At 36.9% G+C, this 22,780-nt stretch overlaps 1 long non-coding RNA gene across 1 annotated transcript in view; it reads left to right on the top strand.

Annotated features, from left to right (window-relative positions):
* Positions 1-4,611: 4,611 nt before the first annotated feature.
* LOC129072793 (uncharacterized) overlaps positions 4,612-22,780 on the top strand; it is a 28,983-nt gene continuing 10,814 nt past the window's right edge. Inside the window, exons 1-2 of the long non-coding RNA XR_008529378.1 lie at positions 4,612-4,686; positions 7,738-7,965. This is a non-coding gene — a long non-coding RNA (uncharacterized LOC129072793). The remainder of the gene's footprint in view (positions 4,687-7,737; positions 7,966-22,780) is intronic.

Below are 22,780 nucleotides of genomic sequence, written 5' to 3'. Positions count from 1 at the left end.
TTGCGTTGGCCATTCTAATAAAGGTATAGTGGAATCTCACTGTTGTTATAATTTACATTTTTCTGATGACATATGATGTAGGTATCTTTTCATATGCTTTGTGTTTTTCCTTTGACACATTTCACATTTTATTTTAGTAATATCTGTGTACTTGCTTTATTCTTGCTGCTAGCTTAACTCTACGACCTTCCCTTGTCTAAGGATACTTCAGTTTATTACATACTGTTAGAAACCATTTGTCCAAAATTTTCCAGGATTGTTTTACTTTAATTCTTTTCCATAAAAGCAACAAAATTTATTTTTATACTACTAAAAGAATTTTCACATACACTCCCAAATCAAAATAATAATAATGAAATCTTTTATCAGATTTTATGTGCAGATGGCTTCCACAGGTATACTTAGCCAAAATTTCTATTTAAAAATCTAATAAATCTAAATGACAAAATAATAAAGGGATATAAAACTAAGTTACCTTATATAACAAGATAACTCATCAAAAACCAGGGTGTATGTTTTTCAATCAATTTATCTTGAGTTAAACACCCATAGCTGCTTTGCTCATGTTAACCGGGGTCTTCACTTACCTGGCATGCTGGTTAAAAGTGCATATTTCTATGTTCCACCCCAGATATTCTGATTAAGTTGGTTCAGGATAAAACCCTGGAATCTATATTTTTTGTTTATGTTCCACCCCAGATATTCTGATTAAGTTGGTTCAGGATAAAACCCTGGAATCTATATTTTTTGTTTATTTTTTAGAGAGAGGGAAAAGAAAGGAGAGGAATATCAATCGGTTAACTCTTGTTTGGACCGAACCCACAACCCAGGCACATGCTCTGACTTGGAATCAATCCAACTTTTCTCTTTGTGGGACAAAGCCCAACCAACTGAGCCACACTGATCAGGGCTGGAAACTATTTTAAAAATGTATCCCAGACCAGGAAAAAAACTTCCTTGGGGTGATTTTAAAACTTATTTTGCTTTACAAGTTTGTTTTGTACATTGTTTTGTACGGTTTTTCTATTTTGACTGTGCATTGTTTTTTTTTTTAAAGGAAAAGAAAACCAATACTTCAATATTTTAAATTAAATCTTCCAGGCTATGTCCTGGAAGAATAGCTTTTGGCTATGTCCAAGCATAGAGTTTGGAGGTTTAATTGATTCACTCTCTTAGATACTAAGGCAAATTTAGAGTTAATTCCTGAGAAGAAATTGTAGTCCTGTCTTGGGGTACACCTTTGTCCTAACCCCTCTTAGGTTATTCCTGATCAATTGACAGATTTGACATTATTTTCTGAAAGTTCCAAGCCAATATCAAGAGTTAGGCCCTAATGGCCATTCTTCCTTTAACCTAAAAGCATTAAATGAAGGAGATAGGTCTAAACTAGATGAAATAGGGGAAAAGTAATGCTTTTAAGGACCTTGATTAGATGAAACAGATAAAAATAATATATAAATGTGTACACATTGGTATTTTCTAAAATACTTGCTTAGAAATCATGATCTAACTTTGTAATTATAAAAATTATATATAGTTACAATTATAAATTAGTGCATACTCATTAAATACAACTTAGAAAACAAAGAAGGAAATGATTAAGTGCCCATAGATTACAAACCAAAAACAACCATTGTTTCATTTCAGTTATTTCCATTCAATTTTTTTTTGTAATACACATCAACTATACTGTATTTTAAACACCCCTCTGTCGTCTTGTTGATTATATTATGTTATACTCTAGGATGGTTACCCCCAAACTTTTCACCATTAAGGACTTGTTTTTTTTTTGTACACATACACCACACCCCTACCATCATAGGTCCCAAATTTTGAAAAATATTGTTAATCAAACTATGTTAATTAATACACATTATTTGTTTCATCATGTTTAAATAGTCAGGATCATCTGTGACTGCCTATCAGAGTGATAGCACACTGAGTTAATCATTGCAACCCCAAAGTTAACATGTGAGTTAGCCTGATGTGTCCCACTAAGGTTGAAAGTTGTTCTAGAATCTCCATTACCCCTTTCATAAACCCCTTAAGTATCTAGGAACCCCACATTGTGAGTTAGTCTTAAGAAGGAAGTGTTTGCAAAGCTAAGGTAAATTTACCTTAAACCCAGTCAAAATTAACACCAAGTCTAAACAGGTGATATTTAGATTAATGAGAGTTCAGAATCCATTTGTTCATATGCTAACAGCTGGATCTTCACCTTGGACCTAGAATAATTTCCTCATTAAAAATATGCCTTGGGTGGAACCGTTTGGGATTCTTTTTTTAAATACGGCGTAGATTCTGCTTAAAAATATAAATTTGTGAAACTTCCAAGAATTACATTGTTTACTTCAAGAAAAGTCAGTGTCCATTATGATTTCTATAAGACATATTACAGCAGAGGTGTCGACCATATTCTTAGCCACATCCTCAAATGTCTTAATGAGGCACTCAGCAAAACCTACCCCAATTAGATGATAGCATTACAGGGTTAAACACAGTTGAATCCTAGGGCTTCTACAATGAGTCTTTTTATATAGTCAGTCTGAACCTTAAAAGTATTTTGGTATCATTAATTTGATGGCTAGAACCACAGACTAACTAGAACAAAATCCCTCTCTCTGCCCCTTATCATGGCTTTAAATCAGAGCTACTAACTTGGTGCCCAGAAGACTTACTCTTAATGTTCTATTTTAAGAAAAAACATTATTGCCAGATTTACCCCTTCATTGTTGATTGAGAATGCAGAGTGCTTCCAAATATCCCTGAAGACAGACTCACGCGCCACAGCACACCTGAGTTCACATAAGTCATCGACCTCACTCCACTGGTGAAATGTCTGGGCTTTGTGGAGGTAAGGGGAAGATTCGCAGACAAGCCTTAGAGATATCACCATGTCTACAAGTCAGATAATGGAAACATCAGTGGCTTTGGACAGTCCAAAGTTCAAATCCTAAGTCACTTCCTGGCTAATCTGACTTTGGTGAATTGAACATGTAGGACCCCTAATATCTCCATCAGTATAAATTAGATCTATAAATAATACTCTATAAAGAGAATTAAATGAGGAAAATATAAACAAGGCTTTCCAAATGATGTCTCCTTGAAGGAGAATGCGCCATCCAAAGGACCTCTAAAAGATGTCATCCTCTTCACACTTGGCAGTACTTACTATTACAAAGTCATTATCCCTAGGGCAACTGGACCCTTGACAGTAAAATATGCCTCAGTTTTCCCCTGGCTCCTCTGCACCAGACTGGTTTGGAATTTTAGCCTGTGTGCAATGCAGCCAACTATTTTGATCAAAGAACAGATAAGGGATGCTTTTCTGGGAAAGTGTGGTGGTTTTTTGGCTTTGGACAAAGAACTTAGAGAGAGAGAGAGACTTGAACATATTTCTTCAGTTTCTACTATGTGCAAGGCATGAGAGAGAAGGGTACGGTGCAGTGGTTTTGAGCATGGACACCAGTACCAGACTGCCTGTGCTTACCTGTAGTTACCTGTAGGGATATCAGTTTCCTCATCCTAAAATTGGTATTAAAATATACCTGTTATGAAGATTAAATGAGGTGATGTTTGCAAAGTGCTTTTAGTAAGTGTTATGTGTTTGGTAAATTCATTTTGTCTTACAGTGTGGGAATTGGCTGTGAGAGCAGGGGGTGGGGCATGGGATGGGTGGAGGAGGGCAAGGGGGAAAATTGAGACAACTGGAACAGAATAAAATGATGGAAGGAAGGAAGGAAGTATGGAAGGAAGAAAGGAAGGGAGGAAGGAAGGGAGGGAAGGAGGGAGGGAAGAGAGAAAGAAAGAAAGAGATTCATTTTGTCTTCAGTATTCACTTCATCTATGTAGGTCTTGGTTTCTTCCACTGGATTATGAATCCCCACAGAATAAATGAATCTTGAAAAAGGAAGGAGAAACTCACATTTCCCTTTGTATTAGGGAGTGTCCCTATACCTACTCTGTGTTAGATTGTGTTTTATATCCTTTGCACACATTTAATTCCACCTTTTGAAAGAGATGTTATCAGAAGCCAAAGCTCAGAGAATACGGTATTGGATACAGAATTCAAATCTGTGCTAATGTCAAACTCCATACTCATAGACCTTAATAGTTACGAGGACATGGAGGGGAGAATCCAGTGCTTGTTGCATAATCATGTTCTGCTATTACTCTTATCAGTCACTCTAAAGTGTTCTGTGTATGTTTCTGAAATAATACAAGGACATATAGTTAATATTTGCCCATGGATTAGAGGCACAAAAACATTCATCCTACTTTCCCAAAGTAAATACAAATTCGTGTCAGAGGAAAAGAAAAGAATAATAATTACATTTCAAGGGGGAGGGTAAAGGAGTGGAAGAGATGAAAAGTGGGGTGAAGAGGAAGGGAAGGGGAGATATTTTGCTCAGTAGTAAACACCATAAACTTGATTTACAAGACTGGTGAACACAGACATGCAGGACACATCCTAAGGGACACAGAATTAGCTTCTACCTGGAGAGAAGACAAGGCCAGCAAACAAACATGTCACAGGCCACCAGGAAGCACCCATGTGAACAGTCTCAGGTGCAGTCAAGCATAGGAGGCATCCCCAGGACAGATCAGTTCCAAGCCAGGTATTAATACAATAAGGAGCATCTGAAGAGAAGACTGGGGCCCATTATCATTGCTACTGACCTTCAGGTAAGGCTGACAAATCAGTAGCTTTTGGAGTTGGGTTTTCAAAAACGCTGTTCAGAGCACTTGTGAAAGATTGTTCCGTAAGACAAGCAACGTAATGAGAAGGAGAAAAGGGATGGATAGGACCGATGTAGAACAGGCAGGAGGAAGGGAAAAGGGGAAAGACAGAATGGGGTTAGTAGAGAAGAATATTAAAAGTACAGATTTTTAAAAATCACACCCTCAGTCAGACATTTTGATTTAGCACCCACTATATGCAGAACACTGAAACTATATGCTGAGGATACAACAGAATAATAATAGATACTACCATTTTTTGAATGTTTACAAAATGTCAGGTGCTATGGTAACAGGTACATATTTTCTTCTGTTTTGTTCTCAACAACAGTTCTGAGTTGGGGATTGTAGGCTAGAAAGTTTAATCAAATCTAGTTGGTGGCAGTCAGGAATTCCTAAACTGGGTTAATCAGAATTAAGATGACATACTTTCCTTCTCCTCCCTTCTCACCTTCCCTTCAATTTTTATAAGATTTAAAAAATGCATTTATGTATATTGTAATTGTAATAAGAATACATACTCACTGTAGAAAAATTGGGAAACACTGCTGTTAGGGTAAAAAATAATAAGATTTTTCAAATCTATACTATTTTAAAGAAGTACAAGAAAGAGCATCCTGAAGTTGATTGCTAAAGAATGGATGAAAGGCCCTGTTCTTACACTCAACTCAACGTTGAGCATCATCATTTCTAAAAATGCCCATTTGATAAAAAGAAAAGGAAGCTCACTGTTATTTCAATTTACATTTCTCTACTACTACTGAGGTTTTATGGGTTTACATGTTTTGGCCTCTACTACATTGTGCATGTCTGTGTCACACACTAATATCCTTATTTTTCTTACTGATTTGTAAAATTAATTAAGAATATTAACTTTGTCTATTAAATGCAGCAAACATTTTTCCTAGCTTCTCTTGTTTTGTTTATAGTACATTTTGACATAAAGAAGCTTTTCATTCTTGTGGAAGCAAGTCCATTGAACAATATCTTTAAATTTTCCTCTTTTGCTTTCTCTACTTTGGAAAGGCTTTTTCTGCCCCAAGACAGGTTTTGTTGTCTTCTAATGGGCTGGGTTTTGAAGGAGGCAAGGGACATGGATTGACTCAGAGGAGGAGGAAGGGATCTAGGGACTCAAGGCAAGTAGAATAATAAGGCCCATGTAGCCAGAAGCAGGGACGAGGCCCAGGGATTAGCAAATATAACAGAAACTCGATTGCCCCAGTGTACTATGGCATTTATGGAGAGGACACTATAGGCTTAGGGACTTAAAAGCTGGGCTGTAGAGCCTGGTATTGATTTGTTAAACAGGAAATAGAGACTCATGCCAGCTTTTCCCAGAGGGGAATCCCAGGTGGTAAACGGACACTATATAAGGATAAATGAGAAGCTGCACAGATACAGGGAGCCAGAAGGCTGGGACACTGTTGCTGCAATCCAGGCCTCAGGTGATGACACACCAAAATTGCAGGTCCAAGAAACATTTTTGTAAGAAAAACAACAAAAAATAAACAACAGCAATAATAACAAATACAGGATTTTGTGACTTGGCACACTAGAAAACACACAAAACGTAGGTTAAAATGTCTTCAGTGTTTGGAGAAGGAGGCGAGACTTCTGTTTCAATGACAGCAGCAGAGAGATTTGTAAGGATGAACTGGTTTCAGGTGCAGTGCAGGTGAAACCTAATTATAGTGTTAGGATGATCTAATTTCTTGGCACTGATGGAGTATTTACAATCACTTATCCTATGACTAAGACGAGAGAGAGCAGCTCACTGGTGGAATGAAGGAAGTTTGAGATCAAGCAGGAAAGTAGGGGGCTTGAGTATCTCTTCCCAAACACATGACTCTGAGAAAGGCCTGGGCTTAGAGGAAGATAAAGCAACTGACTGACTTCTTAGGAGTGTTTGGAAACTGACTAATTAATGAGCCAGATCTTGAAGGGAATAATATTGAGAAATGACAACTTGCATTTTGGTGTTAATACTTGGGGTGAGACTCTCTCTCTAAGGAGGGTTGCCAGATAAAATATAGGTCTCCGTTACATTTGAATTTCAGTTAAGCAGTGAGAAAAATTAGTATAGTATGACCCAAATGTTTTATGGGAGATATTTATACTAAATTTTTTTTTGTTGTTTATCTGAAATTCAAATTTAACTCGATGTCCTATATTTTTATTTGCTAAATTTGGAAACCGTACCTCTGTGGGAGATTCCAAAAGTCTCCAAGAATATGACAGTTTGTACTAGCAGTTGGTAACTGCTGGTAAATGGAAAACACGCCAGGAAATGTCAACTTCCCAAGGAAGGGAAGCTGAAAATCAAGCAAGAGGAGGATAAATGCAGAATAGATGAATTAATCAATATGAATTTCTTGAGCACTTGTTTCGCACTGTGCTGAGTACTTTGGGGGCTTCATCAGGATCTTACAATGAGTTTTAAATTAATTCCTATAGTCAGTCACTTAACAAGCATGTATTGAGAACCTACAGTGTACTGGGTTCAGGCCTTGACACTAAATTATCAAACAAAGAAGATAGTATTGAGTTCACAACAATAGGGGAGACTAGGGTAACTTAGGGAAAAAATGTGGAGACCAATTCCAGATGGAATATAATTGGGAACTAAAGCTGTGGCTTCTAAGAGCAAAGGGGTGAGCTAAGAAGTGATTGATGTCTCCTCTATCTTCATGGCTTGGCTTAGGCAGACATAGTTCAAAAGAAAGTAGCTTTGAGAGGCAGACATAGTTCAAAGGGAGTAGCAGTCAGCTGAAGGCCACACATTAATTAAAGGAGAGGTGCTTTGAACCAAGCCTTGAGTCACTGCAGAGCTCTTTCCATGACACCATACTGGTATTGAAAGGGAAGAGCTCATGAAACATGCCAATTGTTTCCATTGACATGAAGATGAAAAAGTCTGCTCTCACGGCAGGAGTGTTTTTCTGAAAAGAAACTACTGGGCAAGAGCCTTCTTCCTAAAGCCTCCCCTTTTCCTCCAAGGTCTTGGACCCTTCATAAAGACGTTTAGAGTGATGATGAATTTCCATGATGAAGATGAAGGATGGTGAAGTGATCTCCTTTATATCTCCTCCCCTGCAATGATGGTGGCTCAGTATCTGATAAGAGATTGGCTGTGAGGTCATGAGACCTCTACAACCCAGCTGATGGGAAACTGCTTAAAGGATCAGTGCCTGGCTTGAAGTTCTAATCACAGATCCTGACCTGCAGGTGAGGACCACCGACTTTTTTCTTTTTTAAAGCTCACATATTTTGAGTTTTTACTATTTGCCTGGTGATATGCTAAATATTTTTTGTATTCATCATCTAAGACTCTGATTCCTTATCTGTGAAATAGAGGCAATAATAGTAGCTACCTGGAAGGGTTATATTAAATGAGATGATGATACTAATGGCCATAATTTATTGAGAGTGAACCATGCCAGGCACCATGGTAAGCACAGTAACAATTTCATTTAACCCTTACAAAAGTCATGGGGTGGACCCTGACTGGTGTGTCTCAGGGGGTTGAGTGTCATCCCACAAACTGAAATGTCACCAGTTTGATTCTAGGTCAAAGCACATGCCTGGGTTGCAGGCCAGGTCCCTGGTTGCAGGTGTGAGAGAAGCAATCAATCACCCCCTCTTTCTCCTTCCCACCCACTCTCTCTAAAAATAAAGAATTAAAATCTTAAAAAGAGAAAAACCATGAGGCAGGTACTCTTATTAGCCACATTTCACAGATAAGCACATTGAGGTGCAGACTGGTTATATAAATTACCAAGCTCACAAGAAAAATAAATGATAGACTTTGGACTCTAATCTTGGTTGGTCAAAGGTTAAAGCTATGTGCTCAACTACTGATTCATGGTGTCTTCATAATAAAAGTGGGAGAAGATTTTAATGCATTTTGGTAATGGTTGTCCTATGTTTGTTGTTTCTAATCCATTTTGCAACACTATTAATAAATAGTTTTAAAAGTTAAAATTTTCTCTGCTAAACCAAATTGGACAGATTTATTCTTGACCAAACAAATACAAACACAAGGTTATCCTTTGAGGACTTAAAAGCTGAAGTGACTACATTTCTACCACATGCTCCCTTTTTACCTTTTTTTTTCTGGTTAAAAATAAGATTTGGTGACTTATGAGAGCAAACTTGAAGGGAAAAAAATTCACCAAAAAGCAACATATAGCCTGAACTCAAAATGAGAATGGTGGAGAGTGGGAAGAGAATTAATATTTATTAAACTCCTCCATATAGCAATCATCTTAAGTATTTTATTCACTTATTTTACTCAACAAAAATTTTTGAGCACCTACCGTGTGCCTGGAATCGCGCTGATGATGAGCTATCTAACTCTTACCACAACATTGCAAAATGAGGACACAGAGCCGCAAAGAAGTTAAGTAATTTGCCCAAGATCATATGACCAGTTGTTGACAAAATCTAGTTTCAAATTGTGGTCAGCCTGCTTTCAGTCTGTACTATTTACCTTCCTTTCTTTCTTTTTCTTCCTTTCTTTCTTTCTCTCTCTCTTTCTTTCTTTCTTTCTTTCTTTCTTTCTTTCTTTCTTTCTTTCTTTCTTTCTTTCCTTTCTTTCTTTCCTTTCTTTCTTTCTTCCTTCCTTCCTTTTTTATTTTGAGAGTATGTTTAGTAAAGCTGGGGATAGTGAAACAACAGATGGACTTAGAATAGAAGAAACAGCAAGAGAGCCTAGGCAATGCTCTGCTTTGTTGCTCCAGAAATGTTATAAGAAAGAAGTGAGCCACACAGAGCAGTGTGGACTCACTGAAAAATATAAGTCACAGTGACAGAGGTGTGCCAAGTGGAGCAGCTGTTGGCTCACTGAAAAGCCAGAGAAAAGGGGGCCTTAGAGACAGGTTTAGGGGTTAGCCTGGGATGAGCTGTTGTTTTCTTCTGCTCCCTTGGTTGCAAGTCTTGCCAGGACCCTTAGAGCTTAGTAGAAAAAGAGCAGAGATACACCTGTGAGAAAAGGGAAAGAAAGGCGTGTGTGTGCTCCAGAGGAAGCCCACCAGTCTGTGCTGGTTTCACTGTACCTTTCACTTTGCCTAGGTGATGCAGAGAAAGAAATGCTCTGAGATTCTAAGTTGATAAGCCCAAGGTTTAAGTCCCAATCGATAGGCTCAAATGGTACCCCTTTGATCTCCATTGGTTAACTCATACTCACAGAGCAGCTGGGAAATTAGGGGAGACCCATACATGATTTCCACAAGAAATCTTTCTTATAGACTCAGGAAGCTAAGCATGGCTTTAAGTACTATTTTGGAAAATTTCCAGGAGCTTTGAATTTGGCTTTGAAGAAATGCCTTTTAGGGATTGCTGACTGGTCTAGAAAGTCTCTTAAATACCACAGTGTTTATACATCTCAGAGGCAGGTCACTAAAGCTGGTGGGGACATATGCTTCTTCATTGACACATGATAAAAGTCCAAAGGGAACTAGAAGCTAGAGGCATCTAGTAAAATGTTTCACAGAATAAACCACAGGGATAGTCTCATATGCCCCCATCAACTATCTGAAGACACGTGAGTTTTTAGAAACTTTTGAACTGTTCTCCTGGCCCTGGCCAAGTACCTCAGTTGCTTAGAGCCTCATCCTAATACACCAAGGTTGTGGGTTTGATGCCCAGTCAGGACACATACAAGAATCAATCAATGAATGCATAAAAAGTGAAATGACAAATCAATGTTGTTGTTTTTTTTTTTTGTCTTTCTCTCTCTCCCTTCCTCTTTCTCTCTCTCTAAAAATCAATTAAAAAAAGATTAATGAGAACTATCCTCATGCACTGGACAAACAAACATCAAGGAAAATAGCTTGAATTCTGTGGCTGCAGTGTTTAACATCAGTGCCATTTTTCCTTCTTAACTTGTTTTGGTATGATGAAGACACAAATTAAAATAGTTACTTTTTTAGAAAAAAGTGGCAGGTTATAGTATTTACAGGTCATAAATATCTGGTTGCCTAAAGAAAATCATCTAACTCTTCATGCTAACTCATCTAAGCTGTTATTGATGACTTAACATGCAGCAGTCATCGTGATAATTACTGAAGATAAAGTGGTGAATGGCTCCTGTTTTCAAGAAGCGTCCAGCCTAGTGGGGAAATAGCACAGGCGTGCAGAGTCATACTCAGAATACAATGGGGTATTTTTCACAATTGAGGTACTCTCTAGGCGGGCTTTGGGGAGGTGGTGCCAGCTAGGCCTGGCTCGTATCCCTTCTGCTCCTTTCTTTTTTGGACAATTTTTATAAAAGTTTATTTGAGTCAGAGGGTACTCCTGGAAGCAAGATCTCAACAGACTGAGAAAATGCTTTCCCTTCTGCCTTCTTTTTCTAAAAAAAGATTTTATTAATTTATTTTTAGAGAAAGGGGAAGGGAGGGAAAGAAACATAGATGCATGAGAGAAACATTGCCCACCGGCAAACCAGGCACAGACCCTGACTGGGAAATGAACTGGTGACTTTTCGCTTTGCAGGACGATGCCCAACAATGGAGCCACATTGGTCAGGGCTCCCTTCTGGGTCTTAATTACCCAAGGACTTTAACCTGATACCCAGTCTCATCAATCATCAGTTTAGCTCTCTGTTAGAGATAAACAGTGCAACTCATAGTACTGTTTTGAGATGCAGCACAGTACCAGACTTGTATCATTGCCCTGTTACTTTTGAAAAATAGTGTCTGCTGAAAAAAATCAAACAGTACTAAAAAGTATAAAGCGTCTCTCTATTACCTTGCACCTTGTCCTTAGATAGCTGCCCCAAAGACAAAACTTCTCTTCAGTCTTTTGTCTATCACTCCAAAGATGTTTTAATACTTGATACATATGCATATATATCTTCTTAAAATTTATACAAATAATAGCATCCTACATAGCACAAAAACTGCTCTGCACTTTGTTTTTATTTTGAAAATTTTCTATATCAGTACACATAGATTGCAACATTCTTTTTATTGGCTCTGTAGAATTACATTTTATGCATATACTACATTTTATATAACCATCATCTTATTGCTATTTTGGTTATTCTTCATCTTTTGCTATTAAAATTCTTCAGTGAATAGTTTTCACCAACATCTTTGTGTGTATATTTCTGTAGGATAAATGAAATGTTAGATCAAAGTTATGGTCATTTTTGATAGATACTGTCAAAAAAGATAGAACCAATTTATACTTACATGATTAATATATGAGAATGTTTCCCCACACCCTAGCAAAAACAATGTATGTCAACCTTTTTGATATTTACCAAACTGATAAAATTACCTTAGTTTTATTTGTCAGATCTGTTATTTAAGTCAAGCTGGACATCTTTATCACATGTTTAAAAGCCACTTATATATATTTTTGTTCAGAAAGTTTGCCATAACCTGATTCAATTATACAGAATTAAAGAAGCTAATAGAAAGGTAGTTAACATAGAACACCCTGTTAGACATTTGAGATGAAAGATGAAGGAGACAGATCTGTGCAATAAAGATGGTCATGAAAAGTATTCAGGCAAGAGAAGCTGACTCATAATCAGAACTGTGTTTTGAGAAACTCTGGATGGTGTGGAAAATGGCTTGGAAATGGCAAGACTGGAGGAAGGGAAATAAATTAATTAAGTTGTTAAAATAATCTAGGAAACAGACAATAGTATTCTGAACAAAGGCACTGCAAGAAAGAATGGAGATGATGATGATTTACAAAGCATTTCAGAAGCAGAATCAAAATAACTTGATGACCCAATAAATGTCAGATATGAAAGAAAGAAGTAATTTAGGCAACTTAATAGATTAAAAAGAAAAGGAACACATGATAGGGAATTTGGCCTCTACCATTACTAAACACCTGCTAAGAAAAAGTTTTCATTAGTTATATATACATTTACATATAGATGAAAATTGAGCAAAAGAAAATAATATGCACATACTGCATTTATTCAATTTCACAGTAATTTTATTAGGAAAATATTACAATCCATTTAAATATTTTGAAAACAAATTAGAAAAGTAACATATGCAAAATAAAAAAACCATTAGGTTGTCCCAATTTATATCAGAATTCGAAGTCAGACGTATCTGACTGCAAACTGATGTTCTTTGCACTGTTCCAAGTTATCTAGCATGAAAGAGATTGTTTAGGGAGAAAAAATTATCTTAATTCATGCAGGAAAGCAAACTGCCCACAACATTGGCAAAGCACAAGGAATTATTCCTGAGCTACTGTATATCAGTTTAGTTTAAATATGACAATTCTCAGAGGAACCCATTATAATTCGCTGCTGCCTCCATTCTGGATGGACCAGGGTCACCCTCTTACAGACAAAAAAGCCTCTTCTCCTCCCTCTCTGTCATTTCTCCGCAACGCATTTGGAGAAACGTGTCCAATTGTACTAAGATTTTTGACACTGTAAATGTAGTCATATTCAAATGTTACACAAAAATGCCTCCTCCAAATGATAACATCTTCATTAAATATATGGACTGTTAAATTGGATGGGGATTGTGAACACATAATTAACATAACTACTTTGGAAGAGTAATGGGCTGTTGGGGGAAAAAAGAAACACTTGATTATTTAGAACTCAATCTTATAGAGTATCTGCCAAAATAGACTCTATATCATTGCCTTTCTTGGAGAAATCATGTATTTACATTTTACTCAACATTAATCAACTTGCCAGCTTCTTTCCATATGAATCATTATTTTATTCTAGTCTTTTCACTGGACAAATGCTTTCATCATTGTAACCAGATAGTGTTTGCTGAGCCTAGCACGGTAATTGATTGCATGGTTGTTTAGACTTTTGTTCCCAAAGCTAATTATACACTTAATTATACTAAGTCCTTAATGAAGACAGTTAAAATAAAATACTAAGCCAAAACCAAAAATATGAACAATAATATATAACTATAAATAAATGAACATTAATTCCCTAGGTATTGAATTATGGAGTAAAGGTAGAGATATGACATAATAAATCTTCAGAAGAATAACACAAGTTTCAAGTTTCTCAAATTTGGATAAGGATCAAGAAGGAACTTGGTGTCAGATCAGGTTAAAAAAAGGGCGGGGATGATAAACCCACAAAGACTATGATCATCTCTGCAAACATTTAGTAATGTGCAAGGAGAGAAAACAGACCAACAAAATAGAACGCAAAGCCCAGAAAATAGTGGGGAAAAGACAGTCTTTCAGTAAGTGGTGCCAAGTCATTAGATGTTCATATGCCATAAAAAGGAAAGACAATATATAAAACTCAACATCAGGTGGATTATAGCCCTACATATGAAAATCAGAACAATAAAACTTATATAGGGTTATGTAGGAGAGTAGCTACCTAGAAGTAGATGAAAAGATCCTAAACAGAGCCCCAAAAAGCACAATAAGGATAAGACTGAACAGTTGACTACATTAAAATGAAGAACTTCTATTTACGCCCAGATAGCATTAAGAAAATGAAAATACAAAGCACAGATAGAGAGAAAATATGTTCAACACATAATCTACTACAATTTATATCTAGTACAAAAGAAAAACACCTACAAATCAATAACAGAAAGTCAAACCAGCCAGTTTTATAAATGGGCAAAATTTTTCAACAGACTTCTTCACAAGAGAGGATATATAAATGGGCAATAAACATTAGTATTCAGGAAAATGTTAATTAAAACCACAATAATATACCACAACAGACCCACTGAAATGGTAAGTATTAAAAAAGAAAAAGAAAGAAAAGGATGTGGAGCAACAGCACTTACACATTGCTGATGAGAATATAAATTGGTTCGACCAATGAAGAAAACTCTTTTGTATTAGCTATGGAAGTAAATTTTATATACACATCAGTTCTGCTCCTAGGAATATACCCAACAGGAATGTATGCACATGTGCATCAAGAGACATACACAAGCATGCCCCTGTGTATGTTTTGTGTATAAAAATTCAAGTTGGTGATTACTGTTTCATGGGAGGAAGGGGATGCCAACAGTGTTCTAGTTTTTTTAAATTTATTTATTGCTTACTTTTATTTAAAAAATATGCTTATTGATTTTAGAGAGAGCGGAAGGGGGAGAGAGAGAGAAACATTGATATGAGAGAGAAACATCTGTTGGTTGCCTCCCATAAGCTCCCCAACTGGGGATTCAATCTGCAACCTAGGTGTGTGCCCTGACAGGGAATCAAACTACGACCTTTTGGTGTACTGGACAACGCTCCAACAAACTGAGCCATACCGGCACGGGCAGTGTTCTATTTCTTGATATTGGTGGCGGTTACATGGCCGTTTGCTTTGTGATCATTTCATTGAGTTATACATTTTGTTTTATGAACTTTCCTGTATAAGCATCATATTTCAGTTTGAAAAATATATTTTTTAAAAACTATAGAGAGAAAGCAAATGTGGCAAAACATCAACAGTTGCTGCAACTAGGTGGAGGGTATATGGATAATGTACTGCTCTTTCTACTTTTCTGTAAGTTTGAACATTTTCGACAAGTCAGAGGAAAAACTCTCTTTGACCTGCCTTCCCGGGGGATGGGACGCTTCATCCTTTCACCTTATGATAAAACTTCTTAAAAGTCTCCAGGTCCCTTCTTCCAACTATCTCTTGAACATATTCCTACCAGGATTTTGCTTTTACCACAGCAGTAAAATGGTTCTTCTCAGGGCTACCAATGATCTCCATGTTGCAAAATCCAATGATCGTGTCTCATTTGTCATCCTTATTTAATTCTATAGCATTTTTCATTGTTGAACTCTCTCCTCTCTAAAATATTTTCCAGCTTCCAGGATACCTGCCTGACTTTTCTTTTACTATTTCAGATGCTTCTTGCTATTCTCCTTTCCTGGTGCTCTTAACTTCTCTGACCTCTAAATATTGGAGTGGCCTAGGGCTCTGCTGCTGGAAAGCACAGGGACACTTCAAGTCTTTACTTAAATGTTTTGTTTTTTCAATGAGGCCTTATCTGGCCACTCTTATCTAAAATTGTAACCTGATACTTAACTCCTTTAAGTTTGTTAAAATAGTCTCCTTAGCACTATCCAAAAAGGTTATTTTAGGTATTTTGATTACTGCTTGTCTTCCCTCCTAGAACCTAACGTTCTATAGTTACTTTCAGTGTTACTGCTACACACCCAGAACCTAGAGCAGTGCCTGGCATTCACTAGGCACCCAATCAATGCTTGTTGAATACTTACTAAATTGCACTCAGAGTAAAATCCATAGTCCAAGTTTACAAAACCCCTGCCTAATTTGTCTTCTGCCAGCCTTTCCACTCTCATTTCATACCCCTTTAATTTCTCTAAACCCACCAAGCCCTGTCCCCACTCAAAGGCTTTTACACTTTGCCCTCTACTGAGATTTTTCCTGGCTCTTCCCATAATTGGCACCTCAGGGCTCAATTTAAATATTTCCTCCTCGGAAAAGGCCCACTCTGACCACTCTGTTTGCCTCCCATCCTACCAATTACTCTTTTATACATTTCCTTCATTAGTTCTCTCATTTGTTTGTTTGTTTGTTTTGTCTGTCTACCCTGGAAGGATGTAAATTTCATGAGGCTAGGAGTCTAGTCTGTCTGTTTTCTCATTTATTTCCTTAAGATCTGGCACATAGTTGGTGGTCAAATAGTGTCTACTGAGTGAACAAATGAATAAGCAAGAAAATAAATTTTTTAAAAATCAACTTTCCCAGTGTTTAGAGCAGGATTCAAGTAGGCACAAAGAAGCAATGCCATCACTATCCAGAAGAGGACAAAGGACATTTGGCTTGATGTATCAAGAGCCCAAAATGACACGCTCAGCATTCCTTTAGAGTTACCTTCCTTACAAGACCCTTTTCTCCTCTGCATAGTCTGACCAGTCACTGAGGGACAAAGAGCCAATGTAGAAATAGCCCACCTGCACCAAATGGACTCCTTTTGATGTCTAAGCAGAGATGGCCTGCAATGCCTGGTTACAGACAATTAAAGGCGACTGGGCTTTGTAGTCCGTGCTGGAAACAACGGTGGCTGTGTGGGAAGAGGAGCTGGCAGAGTGGCTTCCTGGTTGGGGGCAAAGTACACTGTGTCCCACCCACTTCTCCATTTTGTTATTATATGTTTGAGAACAGGTTTTACAGCAAATTAAGATCAGGTTTAAAGGGAAAATGACTACAAAACAAAAAAAGTGCCACTTGGTGCATAGATGTTGGAGGTGCAGAGGGCCGGATCATTTTCATGAGAAGGGTAAAGAATGTTACATAAATGACACCACTGAATCTTCATAATAACTCTTCATGGCAAGTATATCATTCCTGTTTAACAGATGAAGAAATGGAGGTCTAGGTATATGAAGCATTTGTTCAAGTATACACAGATTGAAATTTTAATCCCTCTGACGTCAAAGCTCATGCTTTTCCTACCATATCTGATAATCTGTCCCATATTCCTCCAAACGAGCATTCTTAGACTCCCCCAAACTGTGATGCCTGGAATGATCACCAGAGAGCTTCCTGTGCAATGCTACCTTGTGATATATTTCTCTCCATTCTCAGTGACTAGCATAATATTCTTCAGTAAATGTCTATTGAATATAAAAATAAAAGAATGAACAAAGGAGATGCCTTAGACAATATAGCTTCCTTTATGATTTACATGAGAATCAAAAATACTTAGACAGCTTCCTTGGGTCTTCCTCTCCACTGTATTTCTCCAGGGAAAAAGAGCCTGCAGTCAGTCTGGTGCTGTGCTGTTCACCCTGGCTGTAATACCTGCAGGATTATCTTCTTGTGATATACTGTAGTTGTTACCAATAACAATAGTTAGCATACTTGTATATTGAGCAAGTCCTTTTTGTGTTTTCCTTTATTTAATACTCAGAAGCCTGAGGTAAATCACAGGCAAGGGAAAGGAGATTTGGGCTTGGCTACAAAAAATCAGCTGCCAGTTTGTGAGACACATACTGTAAGGTCCCTTCTTTTCTCTCTCCTTTCTTCTCTCCATCTCTTCTCTTCTTAAGATGTAAAAATATGCCACAGAAACTCAGTTGTTTGAGAATAGAGGCATCAGGACAAGATTTGCCTAGTCCAAAGACTCAAGAATACATAAGACATTCCATTTGTCCAGATAAATGTGTTATAACAAGGCTGCTCTAAAAAATATGTTATTTTTAGGCCTGGCTGGTGTGACTCGGTTGGTTGGGCATCGTCCCACAAACCAAAAAAGTAGCAGGTTCAATTTCCAGTCAGAGCACATGCCTGAGTTGCAGGTTTGGACCCTGGTCAGGGTGCATGCAAGAGGTAACCGACTGATGCTTTTCCCACATCGATGATTCTTTCCCTCTTTTTCTCACTCCCTTCCCTTCTCCCTAGAGCCAATAAATGAAAAAAATATATTATATATAGTTTTATATATATTATAGGTTATATATATTTATATATATAGTTTTTATAGAAGAGAATGCTTTACATTTGATGTCAAAAGCCCTGGGTTTGAGTCCTGGTTCTATGACTGACTGCGGGTCTTTGGTTGCCATTAACTTTGAGAAGCCTCAGTTTTCTCACATATGAAATGGAAATATATATAATACAGCCCTTTCCTGATGGGCTTGTACTAAGGGTTAAATGAAGGAATGTTATTTGAATAGAATGAACCTGTCTATAAATGTTGACTATTCTCCTTCTGTTTGGAGGTGAGCTGGGCTTCCCTGGGACTCCCAAAGATCAAGGTCTACCATGCAGCCTCACTAGAATGTTCCTTGCCATAAGAGCTGGCAAGTGAGCTTGTGTTCAGGACTGTACAGAACAGTGCAAGGAAGGTTTCTGAGACACCGGGATTCGGGATCCAGGATCCAGGTAGAATACTTTATCCAGCAGTAAGAAGCAGGGTGAAGATGGTCTGAACATAGTATATATTTCTCCATTTATTTATGTCTTCTTTGATGTCTCTGAACAAAGTTTTAGTCTTCTCCCTAGAGATAGCCTCATCTTTTTTAACATTAGTCCTAGGTCTTGATATTTATAATGTTATTATAAGGTGTCTATTTCAGATACTTATAAAAACAATTTATGGCTGACATATAAAAATGCAATTGATTTTCATACATTTGTATTTAGTAACTTTCTAAGCCTTTATTAATTCTAATAGTGTAGTTGTTTTTAGATTTTTCTTTCTCCTTTTCCAATCCTTAATACCTTTTATTTATATATTTTTCTTGCTTTACTGAGCTGCCTATGATCTCCAGGACAATGATGAATAAAAGAAATCTTCTTGATTTCAAAGAGAAATTTTTTATCTTTTAACCATTTAGTGTGATATACTTTTAAAAGTTATCTTTTATCAACTTAAAAAAGTTTTTGTTTTCTTAAGTAGAAGGCTTTTAAATAGATATCATTTATCAGTTTACAGAGTTCTATTCACAATTTGCCAAGAGTTTTGTTTTTATGGGTGCATGCTGAATTTTATAAAAATGTTTCCTGCATCTTTGAAATGACTATATGTGTTTATCCCATCAATCAGTTAAGATACAATTTACATCTTTGATTTTTAAAAACACTGAACCAAACTTGTATTCTTGCTGTGAATACATAGTTATGATTTGTGTTTTAGGTTTGGTTCACTAGTGTTTTATTAAGCTTTTTGTATCCATATTCACAAGTGAAATCAGCCTAAACACCCCATTTGCCTTAGCAAGGTGGTTTTTTCCATCAATTTCACAAAGTGGGTGTACCATCTCCATTTTTCTTGTGACTCCTAAGAAGTTGAATAACTGACCAATGTCACATAGAGCTAGGTGGTGACTACTCCAGGACTGGAAATCAGGTCTGTCTGAACGCAAAGCCTGTTTGTTTCCTCTGAGCAACATAGCTTCTGTGAATATTTATCAAGGCTTCAGAACCAATCACGCAGCTCCTGAATGTTTTAGAAACATAAGGTTGAGAACAGATGCATGATGAAGGTAATAGCTGCAGTCTTTGAGGGGCTGTACTAATAATCTGATTCACCAAAGTCAAGAAAAAAATAGCTCTGGCTGGTATGGCTCAGTGGAGTGAATGCCAACCTGAGAACCCAAAGATTGCTGGTTCAACTCCCAGTCAGGGCATGTGCCTGGGTTGCGGGCCAGGTCCCCAGTTGGGGACAAGTCAAAGGCAACTGATTGATGTTTCTTTCCCTCTCTTTCTCCCTCCCTTCCCCTCTCTCTAAAAATAAATAAATAAAATGTTTTTTTAAAAAAGGAGAAATAATTCCTCTTTATCTCATATTTGAGGAGAAAATGTGAAGCCAGGAGCCTGAGTAGCTATTCATGTAATTCTATAAGAATCAATTTTACCAATAAGCATGAAAGAGAAAGAGAGGAAAACATAGCAATAATTGCTAGACCAAAAATATGGCATGAGATCATTCAGAGACCAAGGGTAATCCAAATCATAGGAATTCAAAATCTCAAGGTAGAAATACGGCTCCAGCTAAATATTATAATGTGCAGAAAATGTGTTAGAATGAAGGAAACTATTGATTACATACAGGCTAACTTGAGAGATCAAGATGGAGGATCAATCCCCAATGCAGTATAAAAAACATATTTATACTTGTATATTTTTATAAAACCTAGAGAAATGTGTTGAGTTGAGGTGATCTCAATGGTGTCTATGAAAAGTTTGGAAACCAGAGTGTAAATAAAGGATTTCTGACATTTTCTCATACTTTACCCAAAAGACTTTTACAGATAGATGCAGATAAGCTATCTCATAAAAGTAACCTTTATCTCTCCTAAGTCAATGTGGTTAATTACCCGTTTTTATGATACATCATGTGCCAGACATTGTAAACAATCTATATTTCCCTTCTCTGTGTTCCTATCAAACTTTGTTGCATTAGGGTGCACTAACTTCTGTAACAACCCCACATCTCAATAACTTAAAATAGTAAGAGTTTAATTCTGGCTCACATCACAATCCAATGCAGGTTGGAGGTAGGAGGGGGGAAGAGAGAGACCCTTGCACCCAATGGTTTTGCTTGCCCTCTGAAAGATGATGGAAGAGAACACAGAGAATTGCAAAGGAAAGGTTCATGGGACAGGCCTGGACATGGTGTTCATCACTTCTGTCCATATCTCATTGACTAGAACACAATAATGTAGCTGCAAGGGAGGTCAGGAAATATAGTCCTTTTGTGTGCCCAGGAGGAAATGAAAATGTTTTGGTGAACAACTATTTAGCCTCTACCACACTAGTATATTGTGAAGATTAAAAGAATTTCTCGTAGAGTTTAGCTCAGCATCTCTGTGCATGTCATGAAGGTTTAATAGTATCACATTAAACTCTTCTCAGTGAGATAGGTGTTGGTATTAATCATCCTCAAGTCAGAGGTGAGAAACAGATTCAAAGAGGTTGTTGCTTTCCCAAAATTGCATGGCTAGTCAATTGCAGAGCTGGGATTAAATCTAAGTACTTATGACAAGGCCCATTTTCTTAAAAACTAGAATGCATTTGTTTGAGGCACTTGCCAAGTTAGCTTATGCCTTTTCTAGGGACAGGCCACACTCTCAAAGGTTCAGCTATGCTCAGCTCTTCTGATTTCCTGGGAAGTCTTTTTGTACCCTTAACATTTGCCGCCCGTAAATGAATTTTGACCAATCAGTGCTAAAGATGGGAGTGGTAATTCCCATTTTATTGATGCAGGTTTTGTTCCTTAGCTCACCGATCTCCAAAGTGGAATGTGCTCACTCTAAAGCAATGATTTTCAACCAGTATGCCACAAGAATTTTTTAAACATGCAATACCTGAGTATTTAATCAAGGGCACTGACCTCTTTCCCCTTAGATTGTCAAATTAAAAAAAAAAAATGACAACAGCCAATACAACAACAGCTGTCCAGTGTGAATGAATCAAAATTATACCTATTGTTTGTCAGATCAACAAAAAAATATATTTTTTGGTGTGCCACAGAATTTAGTAATTAGTTTGTATGTGCCATGAAATGAAAAACATTGAAAATTGCTGCTCTAGAGGTATGCAAGACAATCCACTAAAGTGTGATAAAAATTTTGTAACTTCAGTGTATGTTTGTAATTCATTTAAAAATAATTAACTTCTATTAATATAGATTGAACTTGGCATGCCCTCATTGTCCCTATATTTGATGCTCACATGTCACATGAGGTATAAATGGAAGTTCTTTCACTTTCAGCATTCAGTGACAAATGGCAGTTCAAAAAAAAGATTTATAAATTTTTTAAAAATCTAACTTTCACTAAATTAAATCTCACAAAATAAACAACTGGTTTAAAAAGGTTGCTGGAAAAGAACCCGATTAATTGAAGGATTAAAAAAAAAGTCAGAATCTTACTTAGTATCAGTCACATTATGAGATTAAATACAATGATGATCTAATCAAATCTGATAAATTGACCAAAAAAAATCCCCAAACTATTATGTAGCCTATTTAAAACATTAATTTATTTTCACTATTAAAAACATATACCGAATCCTAAGTATATCCTTTGACCTGAGGTTAATTCACTTATTTCAACTTTATTTCCTTTCTTAAAGTTCTCGATTTTATCTACATCTCATAATGGGCATCATATACTACTAGTGAGGTAATCTACATATATTGAGGATACTTGCCCAAATTAAGTGTACTTAATTTGAGACATAGTAGTTCCCCCTTATCTGTATGAGATATATTCCAAGACCCCCAGTACATGACAGAAACTGCAAATAGTACTGAACCCTACATATACTATGTTATTTCCTATGCATACATAAAGTTTAATTTATATATTAGGCACAGTAAGAGATTAACAATAACCAATAATAAAATAGAAAAATTATAAAAATATACTGTAAGAGTTATGTGAATGTGGTCTCTCTCAAAATGTCTTATTGTACTATACTCATCCTTCTTCTTGTGACAATGTGAGATGATACAATGTCTCCACAATGAGAGGAAGTGAGGTGAATGATGTAGGCATCATAGTCACCTAGAGTTAGGCTACTACAAGGGTTATTTGAACACAAGCACTTCAATACTATGCCAATAGATCTGGTAACCAAGCAGGC

Source organism: Pteronotus mesoamericanus, unplaced genomic scaffold (genome assembly GCF_021234165.1).
Source record: "Pteronotus mesoamericanus isolate MK-2021 breed Mesoamerican mustached bat unplaced genomic scaffold, CSHL_Meso_final contig_33, whole genome shotgun sequence".
Taxonomy (NCBI): domain Eukaryota; kingdom Metazoa; phylum Chordata; class Mammalia; order Chiroptera; family Mormoopidae; genus Pteronotus; species Pteronotus mesoamericanus.
The sequence above is the reverse complement of the archived record's forward strand: the minus strand, read 5'-3'. Positions and strand labels throughout refer to the sequence as shown.